General features: G+C 39.3%; 1 protein-coding gene across 4 annotated transcripts in view; it reads right to left on the minus strand.

Annotated features, from left to right (window-relative positions):
• Positions 1–16,020: 16,020 nt before the first annotated feature.
• The window catches only part of LOC129698727 (juxtaposed with another zinc finger protein 1-like), a 137,672-nt gene continuing 132,984 nt past the window's right edge, over positions 16,021–20,708 (minus strand). For 2 of the 4 annotated variants that reach the window (XR_008723712.1, XR_008723715.1), the window contains 2 exons: positions 18,580–18,668; positions 16,021–17,686 (listed from right to left, as the gene is read on the minus strand). The gene's annotated coding sequence lies outside the window, so the exon portion shown is untranslated. Of the gene's footprint in view, positions 17,704–18,579; positions 18,669–20,708 lie in introns of all 4 variants that reach the window. The other 2 variants (XR_008723713.1, XR_008723714.1) reach the window with 2 other exon arrangements.

Here is a 20,708-nt window from a genome sequence, read left to right on the forward strand (position 1 = left end):
TCTCTGTGAGACCACATGGGTTTTCTCCAGGTGCTCCGGTTTCCTCCCACACTCCAAAGACATGCAGCTTTGTAGGTTAAATGGCTTTGTTAAAATTGTAAATTGTCCAAGGTGTGTTGGATAGTGCTAGTGTCCAGGGTGATCACTGGTCGGTGCGGACTAGGTGGCATAATGGGCCTTTTTCTGCACTAAATCACTATTAAAGTCTAAAAGGCACAATTCACATGTGGTTATCTGAATCAACACAAAATCAATGGCTCAAGATCAACATCAACATCCAGGACAAAGATGCCTCTTGTCCATCATCCTTAATATTCATTGAACATTGTAAATATTAATTCCTTGCACCACCAGTGCACAAGCACTGTATTTTATACCATCCACATAATGTACTGCAGTTACTCCTCCAGGTCACTCCAACAGCACTTCCCAAACCCACAATCCCTCCATGTAGCAATATCTCTCTCAGGAAGCACAACCGACTGAATGTTAGATGTGCAGCCACCACCCTTCCTGCCTCCACTGACGGTTCATCGATTTAGTTTTAGAGATACAGTGTGAATAGATAAACAGGCCTTCCATCCCACTGAGTCTGTGCCAACCAGAATGAACCGTACACTAGCTCTATCCTGTGTACTAGGGACAATTTACAAAAGCCAATTGACTTACAAGCCTGCACATCTTTGGGATGTGGAAGGAAACCGGAGTACCTGGCGAAAACCCATGGGGTCACATGGAGAATGTACAAGCTCCGTACAGACAGCGCCCGAGGTCAGGATCGAACCTGGGTCTTTGGTGCTGTAAGGCAGCAACTCTACCATTGAGCCATTGTGCCATGCATCGTGTTTAATGGATGAATTTCAAGGAGCTGCCCAATTTAAATCCCAGCCTGAGAGGTGACATAGAAGGATGGTTTTAGCACTCTAGATTGTGTGTTCATCTTGAATCCACAAAATTAATTCTTGTAATCACCATAAAAAAAACGTTTTGATGGTGATTACAGTCTGGGTAGCAAAGATTACAGAAAAGTCTTAAGCACTGCAGATTTGGAAACTGCTCTATTCATCAGAATCCAATTACAAATTTGATTCATTTTTCGCCCAAAATATTCTGGAAAGTCACAGGCCACTTTGGCCAAGTGAGTTCAGACAAAATAAAAACAAGTTCGTTAGGTGTAAATACAGAAAGGTTCATTGCGTAGAAATTGGATCTTGCTGAGACTCTTTTTACAGGCAATAAATGAGCAATTTTTGGAAACCAGCGTATATTTCCCAAGGCTAATGCATCCTGAAGCCAATCTTCTGCTGGGGTAGACAAGGTCCCAGCTCCAGCATTGGCTTCATTTCTGCTCTCAAACAACAGGCTAAGTAACCCTAAAGCGCAGTGTGTTACAACTATTCCAAAGTGATAAGTGAAACTATCAGTTATTTTTTTATATGTGAAGGAGATTTCATGATCAGGCATCGGTTTGGGTATTTGTGTTGTTACAAGCTTGGAGGAAAGAGGCACATAATTAGAACTTGTTTTTTTTTAGGAATGCTATTAAATGGATTGGTGGCCAGCTTGGAGAATGCAGCTGTAATATTAAGCTGCAGGCAGTGAGTGGAAAGCTTGGAATGCAGCTGAAATTGAGAATCATTGTTGATTTGTGCTTCACGGAAGATTAACCACAAGCCATACGTTGGCGGCAGATTCTAGCACAATATGAGATTTATGGAGTTATAAGGCTAAAAAAAAAAAAACAAGCATGTTATACATTTACATGTTATAATATTGTGTTTTAACACATCTGCTTAACATGAAGAACTTTTGTTAAAAAGTAAATTGTTTTTGTCCAGTACCAGATTAAAATGTATCAATTGAGGTGACACTGTTTTTAGTATGAAGGATGGTGATTTGCAGGTTCTGAGATTACATTCTGCGATTAGACATTGGTTCTAATCAAGTTTTTATAAAACCCGCTAAAGTGTTCTGGCAAAAAGGTCACAGGCCTAAAATGTGAAACCAGCTTCACTCTCCACAGATGCCATGTGACAAGTTGTTTACAGCTTTTGTTTTGCAAATTTTTTTTTTCCAGCATCCATCGTATTTTGCTTATCTACTGCAGAGCTTTGTCAGTTTGTATTACATATTATATAAATATAATATATAAAAATATATTAACTGCAACCACTTTATTTTAATATGTTAATGGAAGTGTGTAGAGGCCAGTTGTGAGAAATCCTTTAACACATTTCTGGCACAAAACAGAGCAATATAATCTTAAATCGACTCCGTGATACACTCTGCAACTGTTAAAGCACAGTGAAATGGAGAAGCATTGTATGATAAATGTGTTACTTCATTGTTTACAGCTGCAAATGTTGAGTGATATCCAGGTACACTGTGGTAAGGATTATTACCATTAGCAGAATGTAAGTCAATGCCAAAAAAATGAATGCAAATTACTGAGAGTTTGCGAAGCAGGACATAAATCCGAATTCAACAATATAGAGGGGGTATTGCACAAAACTTCATGTAATGGTCAAAATTAACCACTTGAACCCAAGTATCAAAGGTAACTACATCACCCGCTGCTAACACAGCAGCTGCAGTCAGAAATTATTGCTAAAACTACTTAAACAGATCAACAGATTATATTACTGGATAGTTTTATCGTCATTTGCCTTTACACAAGTAGTAGAAGCAGTGAAATGTTTCCACCTATTCTTTTTCATACCTACAAGATGTACATGAATTTATGAAACTGAGAAATCTTACTTAGAAAAGACGATTTTAACTTTAGTAACACTCCTGTTAATAAGCTTTCAAATTCATGATTATTTTCTTGCCTATGGATTTCAATCTCCAGAATCTGTACTTTAAGAAAAGCAGATTAGAACTGCATTAACTGAGGAAGCAATGAATTTAGACACAAAATGCTGGAGCAACTCAGCGGGTCAAGCAGCATTTCTGGAGAAAAGGAATAGGTGACGTTTCAGGTCAGAACCTTTCTTCAGACTTTTCTTCAGTGATGAATTTCTTGGTTATATTGGAAACAGCACGGTGATTCTTTTACAAGTCTGCATCATCAACAAGCATAAGTCAGAATCAAAACCAATAAAGGAATGTAGATTGGGACAAAATGAAAATTAAGAATCAAAATAACGTTTTAGGTTAGGTTTATTATTGTTGAGGGTACTGAGGTACAGTGAAAAGCTTTGTTTTGCATGCTATCCAAACAAATTGGATATATCATACATAAATACAATCAAGTCAAACTCAAGTATAATAGATTGAGCAAAGGAGAAGATACGTCATATGGCAAACTCTACAATGAGAATATAAGAGCAACCCTGGAATTGATTCTCAGTCCGAAGAAGGGTCTCGAACCGAAATGTTACCTATTCCTTTTTCTCCAGAGATACAGCCTGGCCCGCTGAGTTACTCCAGCATTTTGTGTCTAGCCCTGGAATAAAACATGGATGAAAAAAACAAAATGGTACATTTGGTTGATATTATAGATGTTGAAATAAGTGCCATATAGTAATGAAAATCAAAAAGCTGCAGATGCATAAATAGAACATGCAGGAAATACTCATCAGGTAAAGCTACATCTGTGGAAAGGGAAACAGAGTCGACATTTCATCAAAATGGACAATAAGTTGGAGTAGAGTAGAGCTTTTTCACCTCAGGCAGAGAAGTTGCAGTGGATTTGGCAAGTAAGTAAAAAATAAAAAAATGTAATCTTCTGTTTTAAGTTTGGTTTCACAGGTAGTTTTGTGGTATATAATTTCATAATTTGAATTGGAAATAATGTGATTGACTAAGTAGGGGACACTATTTGTATTACGTGAGCCTAACTGGTTATAACACAATTTTGATATGGATAGAAAACCACTTAAGAGATGCCATGGAAATTGACAAGCAGAAAATAAGCTGTATTGGAGAAAAAAAAAAAACTGCCTTGGGGGAAAACCATTTCCATATAATTTCCCTGCAATAAGCAGTCTCCATTGTCTCTTAAGAACAATGCCTGTCAGCTTCACCATGTGGGCATTGAAATTGCAAGCAATCACTTCTCTGGACACTTGTGCAATGATACTCTATTAAACAATGTAACACACAGGCTTAAGTACTGCTTGTTAGCTGGCAGTAACAAAAAATAAACTATTAGCTATTAAAAAGACCTTCATTTTTTTAAATCATGCAGGAAAAAAAAGTTGGTATCTGAAACTTTCTAGTTCCTAACTTTCCTTTGACATAATTGTTTTTATAACAAGATCCTCTATAATGCAAGATTTCTTAGGAATGCAACTATTGCATTATCGCAGAATTAGCTGTATTTGTTGAATTCACTCCCACGTCTCTCTCAAAAATACGAAATCTGAAGAAGCTCTACTTTTCTGTTCTGTTAGAAGTATCCAACTTAAAATCTTGACACAGATTTATTTTCCCACAGATGTGGCCTGACCAGCCGAGTATTGCTGGCATTTTCTGCTTTAACCATACATGAGCGTTAGGATGTGTGGAGCAGTACCAATCAAATGTCTCAATGTAGCAACTTATTGGGGCCTTCCAGTTTTATTCTGCATCAAAGCCAAGGAGCAAATCCCTGATGATTATGGTTTGAGGCTGGAGCAGAGGTTAGGTATGCTGTCTGAAGAAGGGCCCGACCCGAATCGTCACCTATCCTGTTTCTCCAGAGAGGCTGCCTGACCTGCTGTGTTACTCCAGCACTTTGTGTCTATCTAAGTATGCACCAGTTGAGTCTAAGTATTTTACAGTTATACGATCGAGACTCCTGCTCCTGCCAACTCCAGAGAATTATAAATGTGTGCAAGTTTTTCTGCCCAACTTTGAATGGCATCCAGCAGCCGTTTAACCACCACTGCTAATATGGCCACTCAAGGCCTGAAAACATCAGCTTGATCTGATGCACTGCAAGCTCTCGACAGGGCAACACAACTTGACAGTGAATCTTAAAAGAGAGTACAGAAGAGAGTACAGACCTTACTTCAGGCAGCTGCCCAGATCATCCATAAAGTTGCCCTTTAGGTCCTATTAGATTTCTCCCCTGTCCCCTCTGGTTCTTCTATCCTGGATAAAAGACTGTGCATTCACCTGATCCATTCCCCTCATGATTTTATACGGCTCAATAAGATAGCTAATGCTGAATTACAACTATTTTAAATCTTCATAATGAATTTATTCCTACGGTTCAGATTTATTACAATGTTATTCAAGGGTATTTCCACCACATATCCAAAGGGGCTCAAAGCCAATTTTCAGCGAGCGAATCGATGCTTTATGGGGTGGAGCATTAGCATCCCCAAGATCTGGCATTTCATAATGTTGTGGGAAAGGTACAAGATAATTTGTCAAAAAAAGACCCAAAGTGCTGGAGTAACTCAGCGAGTCAGGCAGCATCTCTGGAGAACATCGATAGATGATGTTTCGGGTTGTAAAAGTCTGAAGAAAAGTCCCAACCCAAAATGTCCTTTACCTCTGCACTCCAGAGATCTCCTGACCCACTGAGTTATTGCAGTATGTTGTGTCTTTTGTTGTAAACCAGCAGCTGCAGTTCCTTGTATCTCTAAGATAATGAGTCATGCTGACACATTAAATGTGCCAAGTAACTAAAATGTGAGCTCCTTCATGTAAAGGAAAAGCTTATGTAGAATCTTATTTTCATAACACGGATATCAATGTTTAAATTCCTGGACCAAGGCAAAGTTCTAGGACTGTCTTCTTCGGAATAGGACTTCCATACAAAAGAGAAAAAACATCCTAGTTACAAAATTCAAATCAATGCTTTTATATATTAAAAGGAAAACCTATAGCTGAGGATTTTTGTAATCCATGGAAGTACTGCACTGAGCTAGACCCAGCTTTGACACTCCAGTGAAGGATTTTCTTGAAAATATAATTTATAAACCTCAACTTGTCACAATCCAATTTTGCTCTGTCATTTCAAAAAAGATCATGGTTTGAAATAGTCTATTAAATAACATTACAGTATTTGCAAGTTGTTGAATATATTTTCGCTGTTAAAAAAAAGCTGAAATTGAACTGGTGGATTTTTTTTGATATATATGCAATCAAAAATTATTTTCAGGAATATTGAAAACATGGGCCGTCAAAGAAGGGTAATTTACATGATCGCAGGTTTGCACACTGATAACAAAGACACTGTCTCTGTGTTAACACTGCCGATTAGGTCAAGTTTTTACCCTCTGAGCTCTTTTCCTGTAAGTGACGAGTTGTGATGTGAAACAAGCAACATGTCAAAGCAAGTTGAAAGATGTAGGCATTTTATGCCATGTCACAATGACAGGCCGGTGAATATTTGGGCCATTAGGGGCTTATTAGTGAATAAATGACCAGATGGTTCACTGATACACAGAGATGGACAGAACTGGATGCTACTAATCAGCATTGTCTGTAGTTGGTGTCATATCACATGACACGGTAACCCATGGTTACTGAATAAAAGTTACCATTAGCAAGTCAATTTTTCAATGTGTTCACTGTAAACACTGAACCCCAGTCCGTTAGACCTTTACAAAAGGTAATGTATTTATTTGTAAGTATTTATAATATAATTTAATTAGAACAAAGCCAATTCCTCCATTAAAAATAAAGCTGTTGTTTGGAAATAAATTAGATTTAAAATATCCATTAATAAGTTTAGTTTATGACGGATGCATTCTGATATATCTAAACTTGATTTAAAACTGAACTTCAAATCAAGGAACAATCTTTTGGAGGGATTAGCAAATTAAAACTGTTGCACCTCAAATTCGTAGGATGCTAAATTACAATACATAAGAGAAAACTTACAGAAGAATTAGAATTAAAGGTATTTATATGGTCTAAAATATACAAGTATTTTGTTTCCAATCATTTTAGAAACTTAATAGCACTTTATATCATTAAAAAAAAGAAGAATGCAGGTATTTTATTTTGCATTTGCACTCAGATGATGGATATATTAATCAGGTATGTAGTCAGTTCAAATAAATGATCCATATACAAAAATGTACATCATTAAAATTGAGATATTGTACACAGCACAGATAATTGTTCACATCCTAAGCACAGTGTTCAGGGGTTAACATTCTGAAGTATCACAGTTAAAATCAATTCCTGTTGTAAAATTTCTACTTATTTTGAATTTTAATATTAGACATCATATAGTTAAAAAATAACGATGCCAAAATGTTGTAATAGGAATTGATTGGTATTAAGAAATTAAAAAGAAGACACATTGTCCTAATATTTGTTTTGGCACAAGAAGTTCAGCTTTGCAAGTAAAACAAATTGCCATGAAATAAACTACATTTAAAGAACACTAAATAAATTAATGAGAAAATTGTTATTAAGTATTCAAGAAAAAATCTTACATTTGTAGACTTTCAGTGAGAGTGACGTCCAACGAGTCTCTAATATTGATAAGGGGAATACTCAAAAGATGCCTGTTTGAAAACGCTAATGCATTTCATTAAAATGAAAACACAGTAACAAACTAATATCAATAGCAATAGGATATAATATTAAAAATATGTAATGTGGCATCTTATAATGTGTGCTTGAAATAGTGTGTGATTATTACATATCATATGCTAATTGCAGTTCAGTAATGTTAAACCTTAATGGCACCAGGCCCCAGTTAATGGGCTGTAAAGCTTCTGCAGGGATACACAGCAAATAAAAACAAGTTAATGAAGTCAGCCATTGAAACTTCATTACATAACCAAAAAAATATGATTTCAATCGTCTGATTTGTAGTCGCTATCAACACCCCAAAACAATATAGTTAGTTATTTCTCCCATGACAGAATGTCAAAAAATGCAGCTGTAAATTAACATAAATTCAAGAGAGTTCGATTTAGCTCCGAGGGCTAAAGGAATCAAGGGACATGGGGAAAAATAGCAGGAACGGGGTACTGATTTTAGATGATCAGCCATGATCATATTGAATGGCGGTGCTGGCTCGAAGGGCCGAATAGCCTACTCATGCACCTATTTTTCTACATTTTCTATGTTATCAACAGCAAATATTAAATATTATATACATCACACTATAAATATTATACTCTATGTGAGAATTATATAATCTGCGCAACTCGTACATATAAATAAAGATGCCTTGTACTATTAGTTTTGTACAGCTGATGAATATTGAACTGCTGAGATATTCACTGAAGCACACAATTGTTCTATATATTGTACAACATGAAAAGAGCTTAAATTAATTTCCAGTTTCTAGTTCTATTTTTATTTACTTGCAAAAATGATTAGAATTTGGTCTGTAAGTGAATTTTCTATTTTCTTCCTATTCAGGGTCCTCTGCAAGCCATGACTTCAGCGTGTAATAGAAAAACACAATAAGAATCGATGCTTGTTATCCAGTTTATTGTTGTGCCATAAATTCATGGATGTCTTTCATTTTGTAACAAAACAACGCGCAAGAAAGCAGCAGCTTGCTTAGATATTAAATAGTTTAAATGATAACCAGATATCAAAAATGCCTCCAGATGACTCCTCCCTGCACAGATTCCTGGCAGTGACATGTTGCAATGCTTGGCCTGCTGTTCCAATTCTAAAGGTAAACAGGAAGGGACTATAACCTAGAAAATGTAACTGTCAGAAAGGGGGCAGTTTGTGCAAAGTACCCAACTATGTGTTATACACGAAGGACTGCATCTACTGTAATTGATGGCAATGCACAAAAAGCATCCCCTCACATATAGGGTGTACTGACAAGTAGCAGAATACAAAGAGGAATCCTAATATAAATAAAATTAATATTACAATGGTTACAGACAGTTTTTAGTAAATTAAAATTAAAATATTTTATTTCATTCATATTTTTTATTTAAGAGGGAAACTTATTTAAGCTTTCATGGGTATTTAATTCATCATTTTAATTAATCTAATAATTTAATTTATTTAAACAGATAAAAATATAAGAAAAATATTTGTTGAAAAATCTCCAATGTAGTCTCCAAGTGGCACCATCAATTGTTCATATTAAAATATGAACTAACTTGTCACATTTTTTTTCTGAATCCCCCTTTATGGGATGTTATGCAGGAATATTTGAATGAAAGTCAGCTTTTCTGCTACTTTGAGCCTACTCTGCCTTTCAACTATTAGATTATTTTTTCTTACCTCAAGTGCATATCCCTTAATACCTTTAACGAATATAAATGTATTAATCTCAGCCACAAAGGATCTTAATTATCCCATAATTATTGAGGCAGGGTGTGTTGTAATATTAAGGCGAAGGAGATGTGGTGATTGATTGTTTGCAATTCCAAATTTCAACTACTTCTTTTGTTAAAAAGTTAATTTCCTAAATGGCCTAATTTAAAAAATATATATATTTCCCCCTCAGTCTTAGCTTCCCCAATTGTGTGGTCAATTAGAAAATTGCCAGAGTATTTTTTGTGCATAAAAACCAGAACAATGTAAGGAGTAGGAAGGACCTGCAGATGCTGGTTTAAACCAAAGATAGACATAAGAAGCTGAAGTAACTCAGCGGGACAGGCAGCATCTCTGGAGCGAAGGAATGGGTGACGTTTCAGGTCGAGACCCTTCTTCAAACAATGTTGCTAACCACCCAAATTTGCTCTTCCTGCCTTCTGGTCCCCTCTCTCAATCAGTCCACTCTCAGTCATCTGAAAAATGGAGCAAGATAGCACTATCACTGCTGCCAAGCAGTATTTACCCACCAATATTCTGCTTAAGGATGTCCACTTTGGAATTTGCCATAACTTCTTGACTTCAGATCTTATATGGCCTTGGTCCATACCTTGGTGAAGTGAGCGTGTCTGCCTTGATTGAAGATTGACACAAAAAGCTGGCGTTATTCAGCTGGACAGGCAGCACCTCTGGAGAATAGGAATGGGTGATGTTTCGGGTCGAGGCCCTTCTACAGACTTGCCATGACTTGATTGAATGTGGGATCAAAGAGTCTTAAAAACAGGGTGGTACGGTGGTGCAGCTGGTAGAGCCGCTACTCACAGCGCCAGAGACCCGGGTTTGAACCTAACCTTGTGTGGATTTTGTACGTTCTCCCTGTGACTACTGTATCACTAACCTAAAACGAAACAAAAAAAACCTGGTACAACCAAGGTCAACGGGGATCAGGTACAACACTCTAACGTACAAAGAAAGATAATTGTGATTAACCATCATAGCCTGTGGACCTTTGAGAACATCAGGTACTTAGGTAATTTGCAAATAATTATAGTTTGCCATACAAGTCAAGGTATTCAGGAATTTTATTTGTCCATAAAAATAATGATCTATTTCATAATTATTGCAATATAATAAAACAATCCAAATAGATGTGATGATTTCCATGCAACAGATTGGTCAGTCATACAGAAAGGCTTTGATTTAAATTTCGATTCCCCTACTCTGGGCAAGAGACTCTGTGCATTTACCCAATTCATTCCTCTCATGATTTTGTACTTCTCTATTAGATCTCTCCACCTCCTCCTGCACTCCAAGGGATAGAGTCCTAGGCTGTTCAACCTCTCCCTGTAACTCAATCCCACTAACTATAGTTGGGGCTCTTCTTTCATGGCTTTCTTCATTTCAATCTAGATGTTAAACAAAGGCCTTCATGAGGAGTTTAACTTGATGAGCTCTCGGCATCTGCCTGCTCATTACTTTGTTGACAAACTAAAGGATTCACAAAAACCTCATGTCCATAACCACTCTAATTACTTTGCCTGATTAATGAATAAATCATGAATAAATTGTTAACCCAAACAACTAACATCTCTTCAGTTAAGTATTTGAGTCATAGAGTCATGGAGTTATACAGTGTGGAAACATGCCCTTTGGCCCAACTTGACCACATTGACCAACTTGTTCCATCTACACTAGCCCCACCTGCCTGTGTTTGACCCATATACCTCTAAACCTATCCTACCCTGTCTGTTGCTTAAATGTTGCGATAGTACCTGCCTTAACTCCCTCCTCCAGCAGCTCGTTCCATACACCCACCACCCTTTGTATAAATAGGTTACCCCGCTGGTTCGTATTAAATCATCCCCCCTCACCTTGAACATATGTTCTCCGGTTCTCGATTCCCCTACTCTGGGCAAGAGACTCTGTGCATTTACCCAATCCATTCCTCTCATGATTTTGTACTTCTCTATAAGATCTCTCCACCTCCTCCGGCACTCCAAGGGATAGAGTCCTAGGCTGTTCAACCTCTCCCTGTAACTCAATCCCACTAACCATAGTTGGGGCTCTTCTTCATCTCTTGCATCTTTCAAGTGATCTTTGTATGTCTGTTTGGCCATCTCCTTCTAAACCCAATGCTGAAGGTGCCACATTAAATTATCCATTTGAAGCTATTATCAACAGATACTTATCTGCGTCCTTGCATGGTGTGTTTATTTTATTTCCCAAGAAGACATGTGCCAGGACTATAGTTTGTCAACACTGTTCAGAAGCCACCTATTGATGTTTTAAATCAAAGAAAAGTGTCCCAACATCCTTCTGTTCTTCCTTAGATCAGCTGTTCCACCATGGACATCTCTTTCATCACAGTCAGCGTGGCAGATATTTGCTGGTGATCATACAATATGATTTAATGCAGAATACCTACATATATAATGTTCATAGCTTTAAGGTGAGGGGGAAAGAATGAATAGGAACCGGAGGGGCAAGTTTATTACAAGTGTGGAGGGGAATATGGAACAAACTGCCAGAGGAGGTAATGGCAGGTTGGACGAGTGCAGTTGGGACATGTTGGTCGGTATGGGCAAGTTGGGCCAAAGGGCAATTTTCCGTGATGTATGACTCTATAGGCTGTTTAGAAGCAAGTAACATAGTTCAGAGTTTATTTAGAGGTTGTAGTGTTTAATAGCCTGATTGCTGTCGGGAAGTTACTTGACCTGTTGACTTTGTGTCCTTTAGTGTTTTCCACTCGAGTTTTGTAAATGGCTAATGCTAGACCTACAGATCTTTCTACAGATAGAGCAGGATGTACCTGATTGTAGGTTGTTTGTGAGGTGATGATTCCCTTCTGCCATTTATGTCAAGCATCTATATACTCTCAGTGAGTGCACTCACATCCCCAAGATTATCAATACCATTCTGAAGCTTCCTTATCCAGTCTGAGCCTGAACTTATCCAGTGGACCTGAAATCACTGGGAGTGAGTGCCAGTCACATTTTCTTAGGAAATCTTTAATCAATGGTTCAATGGTGCTTTATTGTCACCTGTGCACTGCCCCAGTGAAGTTCTTTTTGCATAGATCACACACGCACACACACACACACACACACACGAGTCGTCATATTTTGGCATTATTTACAAAAGGTCCAAAGTCAGGTCCACATGCTCGCTGTGCAGGAGCAGCTCCCGATCCAGAGAAGCTCCAGGCTGCTGCAGGGCCTCCTCCATCGCTCGGCCCATGAACTGACGTCCTCATCGCCCGACCATTTTGTGTCCCAGAGTAGCCCCCAGCAGCCAACGAAGGCATTGAACGCAATACCTCGGTCTCTCTCCGAGAGATTCCAAAGACGTGTAGGTTAACTGTTTCTCTAAATTGTCCCTAGTGTGTAGGATGTGAAAGTGGGATAATATAGAACTAGTGTACAGGTGATCAAAGGTCAGTGGACCAAAGGGCTTTTTCCATTTTGTATTTCTAAAGATGACACTCTCATTTATGATACCATTCATTGAACCAGCCACATCTCAACCACCAAATGCATAGATAGCTCTGGAGGACAAGAGCTATTCCTGGTGATCACCACTGACTATAAAATTCCCCTGTTAATTTCTCTGACCACAGGAGCGTGTTGGAATGTCTCAGTGAGGGAATTCTTTAGGGCCATTCAACCATCTACAAAGTTCTTGCTAGGTTTGCAAAAAATGTGCTCAGAGCCATCAAAAGGTACTCAGAGCCATCAGTTTACTCAACTTGCCCTAAATGCAAAATTGTTGCAAACCTGTTCTAATTTTGCTTCTGTGAATGCAATTTGAATTTTGATGAACAAGGCACCATCCTATTCAACACTGCAAACAACTGCAATCCTACTCCTACGAACCACTCAAATCGTATTCTGTGGTCCAATATTGTGTATGATCTTCCATTTAGGTTGCCGCAAGTCACAAGGGGCCATAATAGGCCATCAGCATGTAGTAGCTAGAAAAGTCAAAGGCAGTTGTCACTTCCATATTGCTCATGGTAATGTTACATCCGCATTTACGTTTGTATTCTGCGTCCACGTTCGGAAACCTATTTTCCCCAACTTATGGACTTATTGAATTACTATTTAAGAAGTGCATCCTCCCCATACTGCACACAACAACAATGTCATAATACCCTCATACATCTGCTGCAGGATGTGCTAACATCTCCTCATCATAGATAGACACAAAATGCTGGAGGTCAGGCAGCATCTCTGGAGTAAAGGAATAAGTGACGTTTTGGGTCAAGACCTTTCTTCAGCCTGAGATGGCCTCCACTGCCATCTAGGGCAATAATTGTGGCAACTACCATGATTTTCTGCAATCACCCTTACACTATGCTTGATATCTCATAGCCTTGAATGCATCCACTGGAACACATAAGATGATGGGTGGCCGCTGCTTGTGGAATGAAATGCAATGGAAACTCTTACATCGTCCATCAGACATTGCAAGATGGATAACTATAAAGAGGTCCAGTTGTGTGATGGGGTAAATCTATTCCAATCCATGAGCAAAGCCCTGTGTCATGATGCTGCTCGGATTCCTCCATCTACTTTGACATTATCTTCATGCTTTCTGGCAGACTGAGAGTGCAGTAAGTATTCCTTGTGCAGGCTCAGCAGCTGCCTTCCATGGGCCAATGTATTAAACTCTTCAAATGCCACAAAACATATTGCAGCACTATTTTCAGGTGCATGGGTCATTTCTAGGTACTGTGGTACAACGGTGGAGTTGCTGCCAGAGCGGCAGAGACCCAGGATCGATCCTGACTATGGGTGCTGTCTGTATGGAGTTTGTACATTGACCCCATGACCGCTTGTGTTTCCCCCGGGTGTTCCAGTTTGGTCCCACATTCCAAAGACGTCTAGGTCTATAGGCCAATTGCCATCTGTAAAAATTATAAATTGTTCTTAACGTATAGGAAAGTGTTAGTGTACGGGGATCGTTGGTCAGCGTGAACCTGGTGAGCCATAGGGCCTGTTTCCACATTGTATCTCTAAACTAAACTGACTCGGGTCTCCCGCTTCAGCCAGAGCCTGTGACTTGAGTGCCCTCTGACCACTACTTATAAAATACATCACTCATTAAGGCAGCCCTCCTCTACAATGGGAAGGGCGGTCTCAATGACCACATTGCACTGATCACGGATGCAGATGTACAGTATATGTCTGAAGGGGAGCGGTTTATAGGGACAAGCAGCCACATAATCAAGGACCATTCACATTTCCTCTTCTCCCTGTTCTTGTTGGGCAGAAGCTGCAAAGATTGAAAGCATGTACCATCAGCTTCTTCCCTGCTGTTACCAGACTCTGGAATGGAGTGTTCATGTGCTCAGGGTGAATTTCCTGATCTCCCAGTCTGAAAAAGGATCTCGATCTGAAATGTCACCGATCCCTGTTCTCCAGCGATGCTGTCTGACCTTCTGAGTTACTCCAGCACTTTGTGTCCTTTAGTGTATTAACCAGCATCTGCAGTTCCTTGTTTCTACTCCCAGTTAACTTTGTTGTGACCATTGCACTTTTAAAAATCTGCATTTTCTCTGTAACTAACAGCATATTCTACACTCTGCTTTTTTTCTCTTCAGCATTACCTGTTGTACTCGTGAAGGATATGATTTGCCTGGATAACGCACAACGTAACGTTTTTCACTGTCTCTTGCAACATGTGACAGTAACAATAATAAAGATTTAGTATAGCAGACACAAAATGCTGGAGTAACTCAGTGGGGCAGGCAGCATCGCTGGAGAGAAGGAATGGGTCGAGACCCTTCTTCAGACTGATAAAGATTTAGTATCCTCGTTTTCACCTTCTGCACCAAGGCCTCCAGTTCAGTGGCACGAATCCGTGGAATGAATGAATGAATGATACTTCATTATCACATATGACATGTCACAGCGAAATTCTTTGCTTTGCATGCCATACACATAGGGCAAAGTCAGCAAAGTTACAAACTGTTCGATGTGGTCCCAATTGTACTTCTTTGTTCTCGGCGGCCCCTCCATGCCGGGTCCCTCTTAACTCACGGGGGCCCCTCCACGTCAGGTCCCACTTCATTCTCTCTGCTGCCCCTCCATGCCGGGTGCCTCTTTATTCACAGCAGCCCCTCCATGCCGGGTCCCTCTTAATTCACGGCGGCCCCTCCACGTCAGGTCCCACTTTGTTCTCTCTGCTGCCCCTCCATGCCGGGTGATTCTTTATTCACAGCAGCCCCTCCATGCCAGGTCCCTCTTGGTTCTCTCAGCGGCACGTCCTTGACTGATCTCCGGCACTCACGAGAGCCCGTCTGACCTCTCATGGCCGAGGCTGCACCCTCCTGTGGCAATACACCTTTCAGATATAGAAACATACATAGATATAGTATCATTCATTCGTTCATTCCAAGGATTCCTGCCACTGAACTGGAGGCCTTGGTGCTTACTGGCATCTGCTCCAGGCACAAGGTAACTCACCTTTAACAGACACAGTGCTGCTATAATCAATGTGGGCTAGCTTTAATTTACGAAAGCTGCTCGTGATATTCGGCCTTGCCAATGAATAGTAGGGCTGTCTGGATTCTACGATCATGAGGGTGATCAGGTGACAAGAAACTGTTGTGTTACCTGCATTCCCACTGGGTGGACATGGATTAATCCTTCAGCCAGATTCATATGCCAGGTTTCAGCAGCCATCAAACTTAGTTCCCCTTTGGTTACTAACAGGTTAACAAAACTACTTTGTGAATCCATTGTTTTTTGAGAAAAATCAGTTTCATTGTGGAAATACAAAGATTTGCTTTGTACATTTTGTTTATTTTTAAATATATCAGCATACTTAGGTAGATCAGTGGTCCATGATGTTAGACAATGAGATCCGAGTCAGGATGTTGCTATAAAATCTTGTCATTGTCAGGCTTGGTGTCTGCCTAGATCTTATTGTATTGCACAGGTCGCGTTCATGATATAAATGCTTTTCCTTCCTGTGGTAACCTATTGTACTTGCAACACTCATCACATATCTTTGTCAGCAGGTTGGGGTGTCACTTCCATAGCACTTGAACCTGTGATCACAGAGGTGTGAAGTTGACTGTAACTCTTTGAGAACTGCAATCATATTGACGTTCAAATCAAAAAAGGAACACCGTCTTTGATTTATTTAGTAATGTTTTTCAGGATGTTTCCGTACATTTCCTGACTGTAATTTGACAGTAACTTTTACTGCAGCCTGCGAACAGAAGGATTTGGATGCTAAGGTTATTCAGAACATTGTGGGTTAACTCAACACTAATTATCTGGTTAACCTTTAGGGCACTGATGTCCTTATAAGCTCCTCAAATGTACCCAGTGATCAATGAAAAAAAAAAGCTTGCTTTCAATGTTAATGCAATGCAATTATTTTGATGCAAGATGAGGAAATCTTAATTTATTGCATTCTCCAAAGAAAAGGATGAAATTAAGTTTACTTTGACACATAAAAGATGAATTCACACCTTGAAGAATTTACATTGAGCTCCTAGCTGCAAACATTCCTTCAACACAGGAATTGTATCATGAATTGTTACATCGAAATTGAACTTCAAAAGTAAGGGCTAGACTATTAGACATTTCAGTGCCATTGTACCTTTTGAGATGTCTGATTTTTTCCCCCCCCCCATTAATTCTTCTAACTTTTTGGTTTATAGGATAATGTTTTGTTTCTTCATCTAAAATTAAAATCTTCAAAATAAATCTATTACATGCAACAACTGACATTCGAGATATCAACAGTTTTAATAATACCCAATGAAAATAGGTTTGGTTCCATTACTATTAGTAATTACATTTATCTTTCGTGAGTGAGTGTGTGGTGAGCCTGTTCATTGTATGACTGTTCCTGAATGTTAAAGGTCATATGTCAGTTTTATGGGAGTAGAGTAGGCTCTGTCTAATGAACTGCTGTTACAATATGTTTTGAATATGAATACATTAATTTTTTAAATGTCTTTCAAATATCCTCATGCATCAGCCTTTTTAACACTGATAATTTGACAGTGGACCCTGGTTCTATCTGAGTGAGCTCATTGGTGCTCACTGCACACCTGCGCCTATCCATGCATTAAACTTTGATCATAAGGCTCTGCGCAAATGAACTGTCAGATCATTACTGCATTTGATGCAATATAATCTGTCTGGAAATTAGCATCACCCATCCACACAGGAATTTCACAGCGCATAGGCCAATGCAGTGTTTGAATATGCATTTGTGGAGATTCATATCCATTCCCGATCCCTCGAGAGTACAAGTTGAGAGCAGATTTGTGAATTAGCATGTCGAGTAGGAAGGGTCCCTTCATTTCAGCTGCTGCATATGCCGCTCCCTCTCGTTCATTATAGTTGCATTTCATCAGCTTTATGATGTCCACATGTCAATTGAGTGCGAGGATTTTGCACACAAAAGAGCCTCAGGGAAAACGACTTCACCGGCTAATCAACTTATTATCATACCTCAAATGGGCTGCAGTGAGCTGCATGGAAATAAAGGCTAGCAAGAGTAAAAATCGGAGAACATAGCAGCATCGACACATTAAGGTAATACATGAGCAGAAATGAAATGCAGTGATAGCATCGAGAGGCTCTGTTCACTTCGCAGACCTCCTGCCTTATGTTTCATCAGAAGTGCCTAACACACAGATGCACTATTTAACAATGCTCTCATTGACTGTGGGTAAGGTTGCTGAGCTAAGCCCTGAAGAATAAAGGGGAGCAGGTCCCTTGTGATAGGCAAAAAGCTGAACATCGATGCCAGCTTCCATCTGTCATGATAGCCTATCTCTGAACCTTCAATCTGTCAGAAGCTTGCTGCCTTACTGAAGGCTCCAGGAGATTTGGTGTGCTAAACACATTTGACAACAGCATTATCGCTGCAAGGAGCCAGGCAAAATGCCATCAATGTGTTAATTGAAGCTAGATGTGTAAACTGTCACTTCTCATTTTTTTTAACACCACCAATGCCAATATAATGCACATAATTTCTGTATGTTATGAACATAGAATTATGTCATGTGTGATGGTGTGAATTCCCCTTATTTGTTATAAGGTGTGCATTTTACTGGTGCCGCAGTGCATATGTCACAAAAGGGATTAATTTTATGCGTTTCAGTATTATGGTGGCTGATCCTGTCACATCTATATAGAGTCGCAAAATCATTTACTTCTCCAAAATGTAGTGACTACATTGATTTCAGACTTTGCACATCTTCCTAGATTTCATGTGAATCTGTAAAGTTATCTCCAGCACCCACTTTAATAATTATAATAGTCTCAATTCACTTGTTATAGAGATAATCACGGTGCGGTGAATGCACCCTCTTCCCCACCCCCACCTCTATTAAAGGCGCACCATTATCCACATGCTCACCTTTGAAGTCAGGAGACGTGGTCTTCAACCATTTCAGCAGAAAATAGACATAAAATTGTTGGAGTAACTCAGCGGGTCAGGCAGCATCTCTGGGGAAAAGAAATAGGTGACGTTTCAGATCGAGGCTTCTTCAGCAAAAAGTTTGGTGTTTACATTGCAGTGCAGTCATATCAGAGTGCAACACTATTGTGCATGCTGTGTTTTAAATGACACATTAAACTAAGTCTGCCTGCGCCAAGCCAGGTACACATCACCTCATGGTATTATTTCTAAAATGAATAGGAGAGTTATTCTGCATAGGAAGGAACTGCAGATGCTGGTTTACACCAAATATAGAGACAAAATGCTGGAGAAACTCAACGGGACAGGCAACATGGGGACGGGAGAGCTATTCTGTTTGGCCTGACTAATATTTATTCTTAAATCAATATTTCTAACACACCTCCTCTACATTTCAAATCTCCTAATTCTTTTGTCTATGTTTTCATAGTGTATACATACATCAAAAAGGCAGCCAGCATTATTAAGGATCCACACTCCCCCTTGCCACACTCTCATTTCATTCCTGCCATTGGGAAGAAGGTATCTGAAAACTATGACCTCCGGGTTCAGGAACCGCTTCTTCCCAACAGCCATCAGGCTATTGACACTACAACACCAACTAAACTTCAAACTACAAACTGTCTTGGTTGGGTTTTCTTTTGTTTTGCCCTAATATTTGTAATGATATTAGTTATTGAATGTTTTCTGCTTGTTTTATCATTGTATCTATGGAGTATTGTGTTTGCAGACCTGTTGTGCTGCTAAAAAGTAAGAATTTCATTGTTTCGTTTTGGTACATATGACAATTAAACACAATTCTTTGGAGATGATGTGGGTGGCTTTGGAGAAATTGCACAAATAGTTTACCAGCATGTTCCCTGGATTAGAGCGTATTGACTCTTCCAAGAGAGGCTGGAAAACAGATTGTTTTCACTGGAGTGTTGGAGGCTAAGGGACAAATTGATAGAAATTTAGAAAATAATGAGTCAAAGTGTAGAAAGCCAGATTATTTTTGATGGGATTAGATTAGATTACCATCATGTTAGTGTAGACATGATGTTCAAATGGCCTATTCCTTTGCTGTATTGGTCTATTTTCTATGTTCTGAAGAAGGGCCTTCAACCTGAAAATGTTCCGGTTACACAGAATGTCCCACAGATATGGCCTGATCTGCTGTGTATTTACAGAATGTTCTGCTTTTCTTCTTAATATTGCAAGACTGAAAGAATTTCAAGAAATACTTTAGTGGCTATAAAGTAGCTTGAAATGTAATAAGGAACTACAGAAGCTGGTTTATACCAAAGAAAGACACAAAATGCGGGAGTAAATCAGAGGATCAGGCAGTATCCCAGGAGACCATGGATAGGCGACAATTTGGGTTGGAACCCTTCTTCGGTATCTTGAAATATTCGAGAAAGTTTCTTCACTCATTCGTCTTTTTTCTTTTTCTTCACACACTATATATCTCACGCCTTTCTATCCTTTACTATCTAATTTATTTTTCTTATTCTCATCTTTCTTTATTATAACAAAAAAAATAAGAAGCTGTACATAAAATGTATTATGAAAATATATATTAGGCACTTTGGTGCCATATGATTGTACTTACTTCTAATAAAATAAAATATTTAAAAAAAGAAATATTCGAGAAAGGATGCTTTATTAATGTGTCTATTTTTCTGTCTCATTCTCTGAATGGGAACAAACTCTGGTGATGCATTCCAACCTCTGATATGAAACTCACTCAACATATACTGTCTGAAGAATGATCTCGACCCGAAACGTCACCCATTGCTTCTCTCCAGAGATGCTGCTGGTCCCGCTGAGTTACTCCAGCATTTTGTGTCTATCTTCAATTTTCTTGGCCCCGCTCTGGGAGTAGAAGTGGGGGCGGAATCCGGACCGCAACGGCCGTGAGCCCCAGGCCGAGTTCAACGATCGTTTGCTGCTTATGCTGCTGTTGGAGGTGAGACTTTTCGTCGCGCCAGGGTCTTGGGCCTGTCCCACTTTGGCCGTCAGTTCCATGACAGGCCGTTGGCGCACAAAGATTTCGCTCGCTACAAAAATTTTGGAGGCCCACGCGATGT

Source organism: Leucoraja erinacea, chromosome 7 (assembly GCF_028641065.1).
Source record: "Leucoraja erinacea ecotype New England chromosome 7, Leri_hhj_1, whole genome shotgun sequence".
Lineage (NCBI taxonomy): Eukaryota > Metazoa > Chordata > Chondrichthyes > Rajiformes > Rajidae > Leucoraja > Leucoraja erinaceus.